Source organism: Schistocerca piceifrons, chromosome 6, assembly GCF_021461385.2.
Source record: "Schistocerca piceifrons isolate TAMUIC-IGC-003096 chromosome 6, iqSchPice1.1, whole genome shotgun sequence".
Taxonomy (NCBI): Eukaryota; Metazoa; Arthropoda; class Insecta; order Orthoptera; family Acrididae; genus Schistocerca; species Schistocerca piceifrons.
The window spans coordinates 512,423,041-512,430,328 of record NC_060143.1 but is presented as its reverse complement, the minus strand read 5'-3'; the positions used below and the strand labels follow the sequence as shown (position 1 = coordinate 512,430,328).

General features: G+C 42.3%; 1 non-coding gene across 1 annotated transcript; it reads right to left on the bottom strand.

Moving 5' to 3' along the window:
- Nucleotides 1-2,918: 2,918 nt before the first annotated feature.
- Nucleotides 2,919-2,992, bottom strand: Trnat-ugu. The gene has a single exon. It is a non-coding gene; the product is annotated as a tRNA-Thr (tRNA).
- Between the last annotated feature and the right edge of the window lie 4,296 nt (nucleotides 2,993-7,288).

Below are 7,288 nucleotides of genomic sequence, written 5' to 3'. Positions count from 1 at the left end.
GCCCTATCGGCTGTCGCCCATCCCTCTTCTAGCCAAAACGAATTGTTAGGTTAGTGTTGTTTAACGTCCCGTCGACAACGAGGTCATTAGAGACGGAGCGCAAGCTCGGGTTAGGGAAGGATGGGGAAGGAAATCGGCCGTGCCCTTTCAAAGGAACCATCCCGGCATTTGCCTGAAACGATTTAGGGAAATCACGGAAAACCTAAATCAGGATGGCTGGAGACGGGATTGAACCGTCGTCCTCCCGAATGCGAGTCCAGTGTGCTAACCACTGCGCCACCTCGCTCGGTAAAACGAATTGTTAACCATGCTTCAGTTCAGTTGTTGTTTTGTTAAGCAGTTCAGTTTTTACTTGCAGTTGAATGTAATGTAAGTGCTACAGTTTGTTGTTGGTGTGTGCTTTTGCGATAGTTTCTAATCATGGAGAAGTCTGTAAAAGAAAGAAGAGGAAAACCGATTTTGATTCGTTCGCCAGCATTATCGTAAGCTAACGGTATCTACGCTCTGCTATAATAGCCTAATTCCCTATGTATAGCAGTTTAATGTTAGCACTGGATTCGTTATTTGGCGGCTGGTAGAACTTTGGGGTTGGAATATTTTAGTATTTCACAAGGCAGCATAGCGGTAAATATCATTATAAAAAATATTAAATTAAAACCAGTGCATAAAAATACACTTGGATTTGTCTGAGTGGCCCAAAAATCGCGTTTATCAACAAAACTATCGCCCAAACGGTGGGGGCTGCATTTCTTTAAAAAAAATTTGTTTAATGCCCTATCCTTAGTAACCCAAACGGCAAAAATCGTCCTATCTGCTCACCAGGACACTACTCAATTATGAAACCAGCTCCAATACGGAACGTTGCGGAGGGGTTTGTTGAGAGCGGAAAAGGTATGTGATGACAGCACATTCTATAGTTCGTTTATAAAATATTTTTTCAGCGGACTGTTTGAATTCGATCGAACTAACTGCGTTCTGCCTCCCTCCGTCCCTCTTTGGTCCTAAATCTATTTATGATTTTGTAATATTATAAGAACTAAAGCTAACAATTCACTGTACAATTAAATCTTAAAATATGCTTGCATTCTGGCACTATTAAATGACTAAACATGCACAATTAAAGGAAAAACATGCAATGTCAGAATTCAGTCTTTTGTGATGATGCATCTTATTTTATTTTAAACGATGTAAAACAACCATAATTTCAAAATTTTCCACTGACTTGGCGTAGCTCTGCGTCTTGAGCCTCTGAGATAGCAATCCCTGGATGCGGGAGGCGACGTGATTTGAATCCATCCGCCGGAAATTTTGAAAATGGTTTTCTGTGGTTTCCCATTTTCAGTTTACGCAAATTCCTGAGTTAGTCCCTTACTATAGGCCACAACCAGTTCCTTCCGAATAACTTTCTTTCCTGACAGATCGCAATCCCCTCTCCCTAAATAAAAAAAAGCTGCATCGAAGGCGAGCTGATCATCTCTTTGGAGACTCCCGGCACTAAGAACCGAATGATAAAAAAATAATAACCGAAATTCTCCTAATTTAGGCTCATGAATTTGTTTACCGCGACAGTCTTTAATACAGAAAACTATCTTTCTTACATTGAAAGAAGTGACAGATTTATACTTAAATGAGGAAATTTGAAAAGGTGTAAGGTTGAATAATTTCATATCCTTTGCATTTTCGGCACCAAAAATTGTTCTAGCTTTTCTGTCGAACAGAGATCTCTTTGTTACTTCTGAAATTTTCCGGCGTATTTCTTTGGGGTTTGCAGCCGGATCCCATCAAATTTATGGGATCCGGCTGCAAACCCGAAAATAACTGGAAGAGATCTCTTTATCTGAAAAGTCCTGTCAGTAGTAATCACGGTGTCCCAAAAAATTAGTGCTCGTCCACTGCTGATCGCTTCCTCAGCTTAAATCAGACTGAAACAAGAAGAGTGTAAAATGACTTGGGAGGGTGGAGGGAGACGGGAACATGACTGCCTCTCAGCGGTTTGCCAAAACACAGCACCCTTAAGTAACGAGTTAATATCTCCTTCGATGAAAATTCCGAGTTCACTGTAAACTAAAATGGTTTATCGTTCTTTATGGAAATTTTCAGAATAAAGAAAAAAAAAGCAGTAATCTTTTTAAGGTACTAGTTAATAAATCTGACCCACCCTTTGACAAAATCCCGACTAAATCCTTGATTTTCGGACCCACCCTTTGACAAAATCCCGACTAAATCCTTGATTTTATTATACCCGACAAAGAATGATAAAATTACAATGAAATGAAAACCCTTAGCTGCTTACAGGCGTTGACATACGTCAACGGGGACAGATGAAAATGTGTGCCCCGACCGGGACTCGGACCTGGGATGCCCTGCTTACATGGCACACGCTCTATCCATCTTTTTTTTTTCATTTTGTTCGTTGTTGATCGTTGTGTTTGGTCGTTGCGGACGTCACATAACATCCGTTCAAGTTCGTTGTTGATCCTGTCACTCAGTTATTTATTACAGAGGCCAACCAGCTCTCTGACTGAACACGCTGAGCTACCGTGCCGGCATCCATTTGAACCACCGAGGACACAGACGATAGTGCGACTGTAGGGATTTGTCTGTGGCACGCCTCCCTTGAAACCCACATTCTCAACACGATGTGCCGCACTACATTCGTAGTGCCCCCGCCCATTATACTCATTACTCGCGGCGCGTTGCCGATTCCCGTAAGAGTTCGGGCACTGTTTGTGCATTCGCACAGAAGAAGAAGATGGTCAAGTGGCCGGTGAGCCTTAACTATATATATATACTAAGATGGTATCTGTTCTTTCGGACATCGGTGACCATGGAGCTCGTTAACTGAAATTACAATGAAATGAAAACCCTTAGCTGCTTACAGGCGTTGACATACATCAACGGGGACAGATGAAAATGTGTGCCCCGACCGGGACTCGAACCCGGGATCTCCTGCTTACATGGCAGACGCTCTATCCACCTGAGCCACCGAGGACACAGAGTATAGTGCGACTGCAGGGATTTATCTCTGGCACGCCTCCCGTGAAACCCACATTCTGAACGTAATGTTCCGCACTATATTCGTAGTGCCCCTGCCCGTTATATTCATTACTCGCGGCACGTTGCCGATTCTCGTAAGAGTTCGGGCACTGTTTGTGCATCCGCACAGAAGAAGAAGATGGTCAAGTGGCGGGTGAGCCGAACATGTCCGAAATAACAGATATCATCTTAGTATATATATAAAATGATGAGCCAAAACATTATGACCAACTGCTTAATAGCTTGTTTATTCGTCTTCGGAACAAAATAAATCACTGATTCTGTGTATCACGGATGCGATAGTTTGGATTGGATTGTTTTGGGGAAGGAGACCAGACAGCGAGGTCATCGGTCTCATCGGATTAGGGAAGGACGGGGAAGGAAGTCGGCCGTGCCCTTTGAAAGGAACCATCCCGGCATTTTCCTGGAGCGATTTAGGGAAATGACGGAAAACCTAAATCAGGATGGCCGGACGCGGGATTGAACCGTCGTCCTCCCGAATGCGAGTCCAGTGTTTAACCACTGCGCCACCTCGCTCGGTGCGATAGTTTGTTAGTAGGTTTGTGGAAGTATGTGGCATTAGATATCTACGCACAGGTCATGCAATTCGACCGAGCGAGGTGGCGCAGTGGTTAGCACACTGGACTCGCATTCGGGAGGACGACGGTTCAATCCCGTCTTCGGCCAGGAGAAGTTAGCTCCATTTCGATCGTACTGGCAAGTAACGTCAGAATGAAGTGCCCCGATGCAGCCACGAAACTCGACAGCAGTCGACAAAAGAAGAACTTTGGAATCGCCGTGTTGAATTGCGTCGTATTTCGTTGTTTTTGTATTAACTTACATCTTATGACAGATTGCAGTTTCAAGGCAACGGCGCAGTGAACAATTATCACAAACACATGACTGTACGTATGGTTTGTTATAACTAAATGTCTTCAGGAGAGCCGAAGATGAAATAAATTGTTGAAAGTTGCAAGTGCTCAACGTTGTGTACTGTTCAGAAACATGGAGTTGCGGGGTCGAAAGAAGTAGGTTCGCGTCTTACTGTGTTCAAGTATTATTTTATACATCTTCGAGTTTGTAAAAAGATTCTGGGACTTTCACAACACAACGTTCTGCAATATTCTATGTCATTTACACATATGAACGCTTTCTCTCAGGAGTGATTTTTTTCGGTTTTTTAACTTCAGCCTGATTAACAAAACAAAAGATTACATTGCTACTAGTGAAATGCAAACAAATTTGAAACAAGTATTTTTGCACGTCAAAAATACTTACATTTGGCAGTTTTTTTACGAATTTGTCGTGGTTTTCAAGTGTACGGTTAGGAAGGAACCCAAGAGTAAAAAAAAAAAAAAAAAAAACAAGCACCGTCTGAACAGTATGTGCACGGGCACAAATTAGCGTTAAGCCCCTCAGAGACTATTGCGCGAGTCCTGGGGGGGGGCAGCGAGGGCTCAACAATCTGAGCCCTCCACCCAGACGCGGCGGAGCTGAGGATAAAGGGCTGCTATTACCAGCCGTGACTCTGCGAAAATCCGCGGTGCCCTTGCGCAGTTTTTAGGCCCTTCCGCAGTCGCTTCCCACGGCGGTGCTACCAACTAATAAATTGGCAACGCTCTTTCCATTCATCTCCCTTGCGCCGAAAATAATTCCATTCGTTCTGAACATATGAAATGTATGATGGATGGGCCAACGTTCCACTCCACTGGCCAAAACGAAAACATTGCAGTTACACTCGTGAAATCAACAGCGAGGCATTCCACACACACTCGTTACGGCGAGCGGAGCCTGTGCGGACTAGTTCGACTGACACAGCGAAAATAAAATTGCTGAAATCAGATTCAGTTAACAACTTACCAACCGAAATATTCAGGTGTTTTTTTATTTATAAATAAATGTGTCTTACTCTTACCCTATTTCTCTGCCAGATATCGGTGTTCCTCATCCGAATGTTGGCAGACACAGGTGATACAAAAATACAAAAGCAAGCGCATTATTCTTACTTTCATTCCAAAATGTTAAACGGAATTGTTTTTTGGATAACTCATCAAGGCAAGTTAAAGATTTCCCAGTTCAAAAACGTGTAATAAGAATTATTTGTGGTGTGAAGTCAAAAGCGTCCTGCAGAGGCCTGTTTAACGAAGTGGGGACAATAACTACTGCTTACCAATACATCTGTTCATTAAGGAAATTTCTCATTAAAAATGTATCTCTGTTTCGAACCACCAGCTCTTTTCATGGGATCAATACCAGAAATAAGAATAATCTTCAACAAAGTTTTAAAGTCACTTACGTGGATCCAGAAAGCTGTTCATTATTCAGAAATACATTTTCAATAGCTTACCAGCAGCCATAAAAAGCTTAACAACTAATAAAGGCCGGCCGGGTGGCCGAGCGGTCCTAGGCGCTACAGTTTGGAACCGCTCGACCGCTACGGTCGCAGGTCCGAATCCTGCCTCGGGCATGGGTGTGCGTGATGTCCTTAGGTTAGTTAGGTTTAAGTTGTTCTAAGTTCTAGGGTAGTGATGACCTCAGAAGTTAAGTCCTATAGAGCTCAGAGCCATTTGAAGCCATTACTATTAAAGTTCAGCTTTAGGAGATCCTAAAGGATTTATTGACGGCCAACTACTTCTAATCCACTGCTGAATTTCTTTGTAGAATCAAATTACGTAGGGTAAAATGCCCATTTTTTGGGTGGGTGCCTAAATCCTGATAGCTATCTCCCTTGCTTGGTGCTGCATTCCGTAGCTCGCTCCTACAACCAGGAGCGAATGTCATTCAGATACGCCATTGTGAGTTTGGCACCGGTGCCGTCAACGTTTCGCTTTCCACAGTTATTTTTTGCACTGTGGCCAAGGTAAACGTTTTCTACAGAGTTCAGTTGGAAGTTGTTCCTCAAGCCAGGTAAAACATACTTTCAAAGTATTTCATACGTGACAGTTGTTTGAAGAAAACACGTCGTCCACAGTTCACTTAAGGCATAAATAGAAGTAAGGGATGGTCCATAGTAGCGTTAGTATAAGGTTGCACTATTTCGGGTACCGGAATTTTGGCGTCGGTTTGTACAAACACGTGTTCTGAATTTTATTCGAGACGCCACCTCTAAACTGTTTGAGAGACAAAGACGTTAGGTCATTGACGGGACGAGCGTACTGCAGAGTCGCAACAATGGAAGTGGCGGCAGATAGTTTTAAAAAAGGTGAATCTATTCTTGTTAACCCATGTTTCTTCATACACGGAATTTCCTTCTCAGTAATCTGCAGCAAATGAGGATAAGGCATCAGAAGTCACAGCAGAACCATTGTCGACTGCAGTTCATGAAATCAAACCCACCACCAAGAGCAGACAAAGCAGTAGTGTTGACGTTATCTCGTTTTAAAAATACTGGATAAAGGGAGAAAGGAAGCAAGCACTGAGACAACAGGGACAACACCACCTTCAACAAAATCTAGTTCAGGAGCCTCATTTGATGCAGTTGATAGATCTTCAACCTCTGGGTTTTGCAAAATGAAGCTCTTCGTAAGAAACAAACAGACAATCATGAAGCAGCAGTATGCTGGTGAGAATGGCTCTGATACAAGCGTTGATGAAACCATGTTGAAGGACTCATCAGGACCAGGAGTGCATTTACTACGATCAGCTGTGGTGAGCTGATACGTCTAAAGAGACCTGGATTAAGTGCACCGGATGCTGTTGCTGGTGTTATGAGCTTTGTGCAAATACGATGACGATACTTGCAAAGTTTTTAAACGTGATTTTTGTATCAAAAAGCACGAGACTGAGCATTTTCTTGTTATGGTTGAAACGTCTGCAGAGTAACCGACAGTAATGCAATACTCTTTAATTTTGAAACAAACGTTTGGCCCGAATAAAGGCTGTGTTACTAATTCATTAGTGTTTATTTTCAACCCATAATAAAGAGAAACGAAGTTAGGAGCGATGTTTTCCGCAGGTAAAAATTACACGTTGTGATTTTTTGTTCAGATATTACGGAATGAGAAAATATTCGGAAGATTTTTTGCGAAGGTTGTATTGAAATATTCCCTAATGATAGTACTGCACATATTCCATAATTTAAAGACTTCTAATTTACTTGCAATTTTAAATTTAAAAACGGTACCCAACAAGACGGAACTTTCCCATATACATATTATCAACAAGATCAAATAAAGTATCAGTAAATCTGACTTCTGTATAAATTCACCGCAGTAATGCGATCATTGTAAATAAGTGTTACAAAATGATTTTT